This window comes from Phaenicophaeus curvirostris, chromosome 2 (assembly GCF_032191515.1).
Source record: "Phaenicophaeus curvirostris isolate KB17595 chromosome 2, BPBGC_Pcur_1.0, whole genome shotgun sequence".
Lineage (NCBI taxonomy): Eukaryota > Metazoa > Chordata > Aves > Cuculiformes > Cuculidae > Phaenicophaeus > Phaenicophaeus curvirostris.
The window spans coordinates 83491628-83502564 of NC_091393.1; positions in this window are offsets into that span (position 1 = coordinate 83491628).

Sequence of the window (10937 nt, forward strand, 5' to 3'; positions counted from 1 at the left end):
CCCTGGAGGTGCCAGCATGAGACCCCACTGTAGCTTTTTCATGCTCTTCTATTCCTCACGTGGCTTGCTGTGGTTGACACCAGGCTCACCTCAGAAAGGAGGTTTAGGCTCATGTTATCCTCAAAACTGTGCTTTCAACCCATACTTGGACTTGGGGAAGGAGATCACCATGGGCTTGTACTCTATTCACCACCTGAAATGGTCCTTCCAAACAGGGGAGCTGGAAAACACGTTTCTGTATTTGGGCATTTTCCCAAAGCTAGATGTATCCTAAAGCAAACGCTTGCTAGAAAACACTTAGAATCATTGATTTAACTATCTTTTACTTTCTGACCAAATTTCTCAGTACTAACAATATGAACCGAGGAAATGTTTCATGACTTGTTTATGGAGGAGCTCACCTTGGAGAAGAGCTGTGCAGAGCTTACTCGTGGCAAGCACTGCTCCCTTCTGAAGCATGCTCATTGCCAAATTTTCATACAATACAAAGAGAGGCCAAATGTAGTTTTGACTCAGATTTGACTTAACGTTATATTTTTCTAAGAATGTTGCCTGTAAGTTGCTATTTCTCCCTGGTTTCAGATAATTTCCTATAAAACTTTTATTGACTTCATCCTTGATGTTATATTTTATTAGCCTATGACATAAGATTGGCCCTTTTCCTGCTCTTAGAAACCAAAACCTGCTGTGATTTTTTTTTTCTGACTGTATTCAATGAACAGCTTTCTAAATGCTTTTGCTTTCTGTAATTCAACGGCCATAAGAGGCATGACTTGTCTATACCCTAACAACTAAACTTGTTTTCTGAGACGCATACAATAATTCTTAATATGAAAGTTGGCAAATCATAGTTACGCTTCCACTTCTAGAAGTATCAGCACACAGGATTCTGACATTCATTTTCCTCAAATTCTTTTGCCATCATGGTGCAGTTTCTCCCACATTTGCAGAAAAGCACAAGCAAAGAGAAATCCTCTCAGAATCCTCATGAACTCTCACAGTATACTAATTGCATAAAATCCCATCAGACCCGTTCAACCTCACAAAAAGGGTAAAGATTGCTAAAAACACACAGTGAATATTGAACAAATGTGAAAAAGAAGCCATCACAATCTTCGCCAATAATATAGACATCTTTTAAGGGCTCTCAGACTAGAGAGTCCCTTGTTTTTGAAAGATTTCTCCCAGGCCAACCATTTGTATTTTCCACTTTATAATCGGGGACTTTTTCTCTTGTTCATGATTAAAAAAAAATTAACTTTGTCAACACAGTCACATAAAGCACTCACCCTGCATCTAAGCAGAGAGGAAGATCTGCTGTCCTGTCCCCCCTTAACATTCAGATCTCCTCCAAAATGATGTGTGAAGAAAGGTTCTGACCTGATGTACAGGACAGTATGTCCTTCCTGTGTTCACTGCCATCACTGCCATCCTCTCAGTCATAGTGTTGTTTTGATTTTAGAGGAAGAATAACAACTGAAGTTAGGTATTCATCATTAACAGGCTGTGTAAAGACAATAAAGGACAGTTACCCATCCCTCCTGAGACTGGGATTTAATCTGAGCAAAGAAAGTTCCCAGTTTTACTGGTGGAAATGGGAAGGAGGATGTTGAATGATTTTTCCCAAAGTTACACAAAAGTTTATAATGTGGAGCAGAAAAGAGGGAAACCTAGGGAAAGCTAAGGTGCTAACCAGCACTGTGTTTAAACTGCAAACACAATATATTGCACTACAGCAGGTGTTACATGGATTGGATAAAATCAGATCTCCCTGGGGCCAGACTGAACTTCTATCTGTTCATTAAAGTTTGCCCATTTGTTTTTTCCAAGCTGTCTTTGATTCTTGACAGGTTTTAATGCACTTCATCACAACCCCATTTGTCCTCATTAGGAATGGCAGTTCGACTACACAGGCAAAGCTGAAAAACCACTTGATTTAGTCAGTAATCCATTTGCAAGAAGAGAATGCCCCCTTTTCCTTTTTTTGCCTGTTTTCAAGTTAATTAAGGCACCTTCCTCTATAAAATACGAACCTCACTCTTAACTGATCCTCTAGTACATAACCCCTTTTAGACAAACAATCTTCTAAGGAAGGGATTGGTTTTAAAACTGTGCATAAAATGAGTTTATAAGGAAAATGAGATCTAGTCATAAACATAACGAGGTATCCTCATACTCCTGATTGCTTTTTGTGGCTTATATCCAATAGCTGCTATAAAATGACCAAGGTGAGAAATTAAAATGGAATACCTATGGCACTATAACTCCATGTGAATGCTTTTGCTGCACCTGCAAGGCCCACCAGGAGTCAGGGATGAAGGGCATTGGCTCCTGCCTGGTGCAGAAGCTCTCCAGCTCAAGAGAGGTTACTCCAGTCCCAGCCTGCCCTGTCACACCAAGCATCCCTTCCCTGGGGAACGCAATGGGACCATTTGGGTGGGGAGATCGTGGCAGTGAGCAGCACAACTTAAACAAAGCAACAATGCAGGCAATCAGACAAATGAAGTCAACCCATATCTGCTGACCTCCACACCTGCTCCAGCTTAGCTCTCCACCACTGCTGTGGGGTTGTGGTCATAGAATTATATCATAGAATCATAGAATCACCAGGTTGGAAGAGACCCACCAGATCATCGAGTCCAACCATTCCTATCAAACACTAAGCCATGACCCTCAGCGCCTCGTCCACCCGTGCCTTAAACACCTCCAGGGAAGGAGACTCAACCACCTCTAGTGCCCAATGACCCTTTCTGTGAAATTTTTTTTCCTAATATTCAGCCTAAACCTCCCCCGGCAGAGCTTGAGGCCATTCCCTCTTGTCCTGTCCCCTGTCACTTGGGAGAAGAGGCCATCACCCTCCTCTCCACAACCTCCTTTCAGGTAGTTGTAGAGAGCAATGAGGTCTTCCCTCAGCCTCCTCTTCTCCAGGCTAAACAACCCCAGCTCACTCAGCCATTCCTCATAAGGTCTGTTCTCCAGCCCCTTCACCAGCTTCGTTGCTCTTCTCTGGACTCGCTCCAGAGCCTCAACACCCTTCTTGTGGTGAGGGGCCCAGAAATGAACACAGTATTCAAGGAGCAGTCTCACCAGTGCCGAGTATAGAGGGAGAATAACCTCCCTGGACCTGCTGGTCATGCCGTTTCTGATACAAGCCAAGGTGCCATTGGCCTTCTTGGCCACCTGGGCACACTGCTGGCTCATGTTCAGTCGGCTGTCAACCAACACCCCCAGGCCCTTCTCCTCCAGCCAGCTTTCCAGCTCTGCATAGGGTTGTTGTGCCCCAAGTGCAGGACCCAGCATTTGGCCTTCTTAAACCTCATGCCATTGGTCTCAGCCCAGCAGTCCAGCCTGTTCAGATCCCTTTGCAGAGCCTCTCGACCCTCCAGCAGATTGACACTTCCACTGAGCTTAGTGTCACCCGCAAACTTGCTAAGGGTGCACTCAATGCCTTCATCCAGGTTATTGATAAAGACATTGAACAGGGCTGGACCCAGCACTGAGTCATACACTCTCCCTGCAACCCTTGCAGACATCCTTGTCCTCATGGTGCTTGGCAGCAGATCTTGGCTTTAGACCACACTGCAAGCACTCTGAGCTGCTGCTGGCGCGACAAATTAGGTCGAACAGCAGCTGAAGTAGGGAACAAGCTAACCTGGGGGAATTTCCCTTCAGTAGTCTCGTGAGCACCCCTGCAACACTTTTGCCTGCAGAACATGTGAACGACTGAGCACTGGGAGGTGCGGGAAGTGGGGAAAAAACAATGCTTGAGTGAGAAGATGATCTGTGCTCACAGCCTTGTTTATACAATTTCATTAAACAAATGCAGGTACAGGCTGACATTTTAATTCCCTTACTGGACATGTACCCAGAGCTTCAAAACAAACTTGTTTCCCCTTACCTGGCAGTATATGCCACCTTTAAAACAACAGAGGAATGATTAAATAGGAGTTTGCTTCAGCAAGGTCAGCTAGTTTTTCAAAACTGCCTGGGTCTAACTTGCTTATTTGTATTTAAGCTTCTCCAACCATCTCTGGCTGCAGGAACCATCAGGCAACCAGGAACTTCAGCAGGATGCCCAGATGGTATTTTTTTCCACAGTCCTTTTATCATTATGATTTCCCTGTTCAAGCAGTGGTAGTTTGGGTGAACACACAGTGACTGACCTCCACAGATTGCATGCATCATAGGGGGCAGAACAGACCCCAGTACCATGAAGCCTTCAGGTGTGCTCCTGGAGCCCCCACACCACCAGCATGAAGCAATGCCAGGTGCATGTCAACAGGAAGGGACAGGCAGCACATCTGTGCTGCAGAGGAGAGGACATGAGAGCCTAGAGAGGAAGAAGTAATTGAGTGTGAAAAGAAAAAGGGAACTGCTTTTTCTGCTTTGTCTTTATTTATAAATTGCATTCAGGGTAGACAGAGTCTTACTTCCTTTTCTTAGAGACTGGGTGAGATCTCTTGTCCTGTCTCTCCTTAACAGAGTCAGAGGGGAAGACATCAGTGATGGGGAGCGAAGCTAGGAACAGGAGGACTGGAGGAAGTCCAGCTGGAGTCACTCCTACAGCTCTGTTCAGCAGTTTGGGGTCATACAGTCTAGCCTCTCCTGGCTTCAAAAAGAGATCAGGGAAGGTGAATTATTCAAATCAGCTCTATTGGAAAATAAGTGCGTGAATAGTTGCAGCCCTGACAATAACTGTGAGCTGAGAAAGCTGCAGTGCTATTGACAGCCAGCTGGGCCAAATCCCACTCTCCATCGCACCCAAACCACCCTATTGACTTGGTGAAAGCAAACTCTGCCTTTCAGTGCGCTGGCACAAGGTCTCCTTCCCAGAGGCAAATATCTGATTGTCCTGTCCCATCAGCCTGGGAACTGCAGACAGACATGTTACCCCACATGGGCAAGCTGTAGTGGACACTGTGGAATGGGGGCAGCTTTTGTGTGTCCTTCCAGACCACCGAGAGATGCTGTAGGTGTGCTCTCCAGCAAAAATGAGCCCTTCTGCAAAGCCAGGTAAGGCCAAGCCTTTTCTTCTTGTGCTGGGGAGGATGGCTGCCTGCTTGCCACAAGTGCAGCTCTTGATCTTTGTGTGCTCTCTCTCCTGGATTTTCTGTCATAGGTTTACGCAGCCCCTCCCTCCTGAGCCACAAGAGTGAGAATACTCTGCCTTGAGTACTTCTCCCTCCACTCCATAAACAAAAGGGGAAACAGGACAGAAATATGACCTTTACGGTTTATCTGCACTTGGAAGCATACCAGAACAGATTCCCAGAGACTCTTGTTTCAACTGCTGCTTCCACAACAGACCTTCCACCTGGACCACAGTTTTGGTCATGCTTGTCTGCAAACACCAGCCAGGATCTGAAGGTCAGGAATATGAAAAAGCGCAATGCTGCATGGCTAGATGAAGCCGTGCTAGACAGTAGATTTGTGTCTGTAGCAGAGCTGAGATCCCACCAGTCCTACTCACTGTCATGAGCAACCTGCCTATGCAGGGGGCAAATTCCAGCCCAGAGAAGCAGTGCTAGCAGTTCCGGTTCACAAGCAACTTTTGAAGCCAGCATTTTGTGCCCACGTCACCTCCAGTTGCTGCGCCTCCCTTCCTGCCTGCTCTGTGCTCGTCTATGCACATGGATAGGCATGTGGCAAGGAGAAGTCATCCTATTGAGACAGAAACCAGCAGAAGAGGCATGGATCCCCCTTTCTCTATCTCTCCTTGCACGAGATCTGTTCTTGAATTTGCGCCAAAACAGCAGAGGGGCAACAGTGAGTAACCACTGAGGTGGGCAAGCTCTGTCTCTGCCTGGAGGACAGAGCAGAAGAACTTCACTGGCAAAGCACCACCTATGAGGAGAAACCATGGTCTCTTGTCCTTTGCTTGAAGGCCACCTGAGCCTGTACCAGCCTTTCTCAAGGTGGGGTGAATGATGCAGCTCACTCACCCACTTAACCAGGGAGAAGGACCACAGGCTCCTAGCCCTCCCTCCAGCCCAGGGGAGATAAGGGGATGGAAGACACAAGCAGGCAGGCTTCCTGGCAGGCTGCAAGGTAAAACACATCAGTTGGCTGTCAGCAGTCCTATGCTCTAGCATTTACAAGTGTTTCAGAGGAAACCAATCGAACTATCATAAAACCATTCCAAATGGTTATCCTAAGAGAATATTCCAACTGATTTGTTTATGGTGAAGGCTTTGTATTGTAAGTTGCTGTGCATTTAGCTTAACATCAGTGCCGGTTTCAACCCCACCCCATTTCTGTCTGTATTAGACAGAGCTGGCAGCATCTCGCTTCCAATTAAAAGAGTATCAATATTCCTTGGCAGCAGGCAAAGGAGGCTCTGGGCAAAGCCAGAGTTTTAATAGTTTAATGGGTGTGCAGACTTGCAAACCTTGAAACTTTTGCTCAGCTAGACTAGATGGTTCAGCCCAGGCACCTCCCTCCTTCAGTGTGGCCACCACCAGAGCGAAGAACGGGTCCTTTTCTGACCCATATTCTTTATGGCCACACCAATGACTGGATGGGAACAACACCTAAACTGCATAGACCCTTTCTCTGGACCAGAGACTTACTGTTTAAGGTACATTTTCAAGCAGCTCCTCTCCCCCTGCCTGGGCTTAAAGGAACTTTTGCATCATAGGATAAAAAGCCTCTTCATTCCTTTGATTACAGCAATTCTAAAATCGGAACTGAGAAGTTAACAGGAAGAAAGAGCTGGCATCTTAATGAGATCAACCATTTTTCTGTCATATCAACTGAAATAAGCAGTTGACCCTGTTCTACTATGATGACCACAGCACAAGCCATAGCTTGCTTTATCACCAGCATGGGGCAAGCAAGTACAGCAGAGGCTGCTCAACACCTCCACCTTCTTCACAGATCCCATGCCTCCCACTGTGGTTGAGTGATGAGCAGTCATTCCCTTGCAGCCAAAGTCAGGCAACAGGGAAAGTGGAATTTGTATTAGTGAGCTCCAAATTTTCATTTCATTAGCCAATAACCTGGGTCACAGGACAAGCTTCTCCTCCACTTTCCTGAGGCAGTGAGCAATAATAGTGCTATTTTCCTTACACTGATACAACAAACCAGTTCAACTACAGAGGATGCTTCCCTTTCCTGTCTATTGTACCAAAGGCCAGTTTGCCTCATGAGGGCTTACGCAGCTTCCATTGAAGAGATTTTTCTTTTGAAAGGGATGACAGTTAATCAAAAGCATGTCCTGCCTCCACCACGCCACTTTTTCACTAGAAGACTACTCCTTGCTTCCTCCTGCTCTCACAGCTGCCAGCTGTGTCCCACAACACGCTTTTGATCCACCCCCCACTTAATTTCAGCCCACCAACTGTGATGCCAAGGGCACTGGGACTTCTTGGATGGGGCACAGGGGGCCAACCCAAGCTAACCCCTTCAGGTAAGGTGAGATGGGAGGGGACACCAGGGTGCAAGTCGCTGTTGCCAAGTTCTTTCCTTGGGAAGTCATTGCTGCTTTTGGCTTAGTACAATGTGCTGGCCTTGCTGAGCCTCTGAAAAGTACATTGCTCCAAGGGTAACAGCACATTGTCTTGCCGTGGTTGAGGTGTCCCCTCTTCCTTTGTGAAGTGAAAGCCAGTGGGAGATGAGGGAAGAACACTTAAAGATGTTAAGGCTTAAAGATGTTAAGGCTTAAAGATGGTAGGAGAAAACTACGTATCAATTGGTCTTTTACCAGGTGAGCCTGTCTTTGTAGTTCAGGCTTGCGACCAAACTTTAAGCAGGTGGACTACACTCTTGTCGCATAAATCAGAGCAGGTAATTCAGGTAACAAAGCAGCAGGACAGCATAACCAGCTGATCAGTATGATCAATGCTTGCAATTGATAAAAAAATTAAGGCAAATCCTGCTTAGTTGATTTGTGGGATTGAGGGACTTCCTAAGGGACTTCTACCACTCCTGGTGGAAGTAAAACAACATGACGTAATCAAGGGAGAAGAGGAAGCTGGCTCCCTCAGGCCCATAGCAATCAGTATTTGGCCTTAAGCATAGATCTTGTGTAAAATCCTTATTCTTGCTCAGAAGGTAGATTACCTATGCTCGAGCTAGGCTGGTGGCTCCTAATAGGAAATCACAGTGCTCTTCTCTTACATAGTAAGGCACAAAAAGTATAACTAAGTTTATTTAGAGTTAACATTAATGCCCTAGCATTTCTTACAACTTCTGTTTTCCCACACTGATCATCCTACAGCTGATGGATTGTGAAATCACAGTGTAGGGACTCACAACAGATGCCAGCAGTGGAGATTACACGCTACAGGCTTGCTTCCCCAGCCCACTGAGGATTATCACCACACCTACTATCTACTTAGATACCTCCTTGAGAGATTAATTTGTTGGTTGGACCAATAATCATTTTTCCCCATGCTACCTGCTGAAAGCAGTTAGGCAAGGAGCCAGCAGCAGACCAGTCCCTTTTCTTACTCCAGTCCAATTCCCATAGTTCTCATGACTTCTAATGTGCTCCTTCAGTCTCTATGAGCACATTGTTCTCGCTAGGCAGCCACATGGCTACTCCTGAGCTGGCTATAAAATTCCTACCAGCAAGCATCTGCCTTGGCTCCAGATCCTCGAAGCACATTGCCCTGCAGCAGGTACAATGTATTGGAAAGACCTCTCGTAGTAAGGTAGTAATGTTACAGGTTTGAGTTACATAGTTTTGCTCTGCCATGGTAGTCTCTCAAGGAGCACAACTGTGGCTTCAGTGTCTGCTGGTGGTTTTGGCCAGCTAAACCCTTGTTTCTCTGTTAAGCAGCAAACTGCAGATATTAAGAACTGGATGGGTAAGGTCTGATCATTGCCCCTTTGCTTTCTCAAAGAAGCACCACACCTGAACTGGTAAGCATGATGGTATTCAGGGAGACATGGCATTGGCTGTCACTACTATAAGAATCATTGTTGTTACTCCGTCATGGTAGTCTTTTGCAGGTGGTCTCTGTAGCTCATGGACCATCCTTTGAGCTCTGTCTGGAAAGAGCCACTACAGATGAAAACAGTGGTAGTGCCAGTCCACTACAGCTAAATCAGTGTTGCCCACATCACTCACATGGCAACAACTGCACCAACCCCCTGCTTGGCCTCCTTCCTCAACACTGAAGAACAGTTTAGAGTGAGGTCATAGAAATGGAACTTGTGCATCCTCAGAGCATTACCAGTACGTTGGCCAGTCCTCCATGTCACCTGCATGAGAGAAGGAAAATAGGACCTGGCCCTCTGTTAGCCAGTCAGATGGTACCATACCCAGAAGTGGCCCTGTGAACTCCAAGGTGACTATCCGAGTGATAAGCATGACAGCTTAGCTGCCACAGATGACTTAAAACCAGACATTTTAGGACATAAAAGTGTGAGGAGAAGACACGGAAGGAAGAATCCAGGGCACATGTCTCTCAGCCCTAAGATCAAACCAATAAGACTGTGCCAGGACACCCATCAGAATTTGAGTTCTATGTGAATCCTGCATCAGCAACAACACAGTGAGATGGACTGATGCCATAAAAAATGCCTGGGTGTTTTTTACTGTTGTTTCCAAATTCTGCTCATTTTCCTAAAGCCCTGTACAATTTTGCTTTAATAAATACGCTCGAAGAATGCTGCTTCCCCTCCTTTTCCAAAATAAAGCCATTAATTACAGTGATCTAATATTAAATATACAGTAAACTCACAGGACTTTTTATGTCATTTATAAGGTGCTGACTCAACCTTAAAATGCTGTGGAAGCCAGTGTCAGTGGCTGTAAACTGGCAGAAGAGAAAGGTTTCAATAGCAAAGTCAAGTAAAACAAACACTTGTGCACCAGGACAGAGCATTGTGCAAATATGTCTGAACTGGGCCAATCATTTGTGCTGCTTCAGGCAAATCAAACAGATTTCCTCAAAAATGAAAAGAATTTTTTCCTAGCTGACAGAGTGCATTTCCTATTAGTCTGTTTAAAGTAGTTTTCAAATATGACTAATCCTGTCTGGCTAGCAAGAAAGTAAATAACAGCTTTATATTTCCCCATCACATGTAGCAGCATGATGGCAAGGGTTCTCACTCCAGGTATCATGGGTGTCTGCTCTGAGTCCCATCAAGAGACTTTCATTCAGGATTTAGTCCTCTTCCTTTCTAGGCAACTCTGCCATTCAGATGAGGCACCCAAACCACGCAATTGAGGCACTCAACAGTCGCTGCCTAAATTAAACACCACCCTTGGATCACTCCAGTGCTCTGAGTCACTCCCCTGTTCACTGCTTATCGCAGGACATCTATGAGAAGATGCCAAAGTCAAAAGTGCGAGTAATTACTCACAGTTTTAATCGAAGGAGTATAAAAATAAAATGTGGTGATATAATGAAATGAAAGATTCTTTCTTGATGAGTGTTAATTAAGTCACAGTCACACAGCTCCTGTGAGAGCTGCGAGTAGATTATGGTCTTCACATGGGGCCTATGGCCATTATGGAATTAACGTGCAGCAAAAGGCAGTTACTATCCCTGCACTCATTCTGCGAGAGAAAACTCTCTCTCACCATCTTCCAGATCCCTTTTGGCTCTTCTCTTTCCCAAATTGGGGATTACACCCTTTATCTTGTGCAAGATGTCCTTGTTCCCCTCCACATCCCAACTCCATTCTGCTTCATTGGTTGGCCAGGGCAAATCCACACAAGAAGCAGTGGTCAGGTGCATGTGATGTTTCAGAAACACCACAGAAAATCACAGTTCTTACCAAGAGGTGTTTCCAGAGGCATTGCAGTAGACATACACATTGACAACAGTCGCTGCCAGAGCCCCACATATCTGTATAGGTGCAACATGTTTTCAGGAAGATTTATCTTCTCCATTTCTTTACTTCCTACAGTCAAGAATGATCTCTTCAGGGATTTTTCCCATTATACCACTGACGTTGTACTTCCCTGCCAACATGGGCAGCCT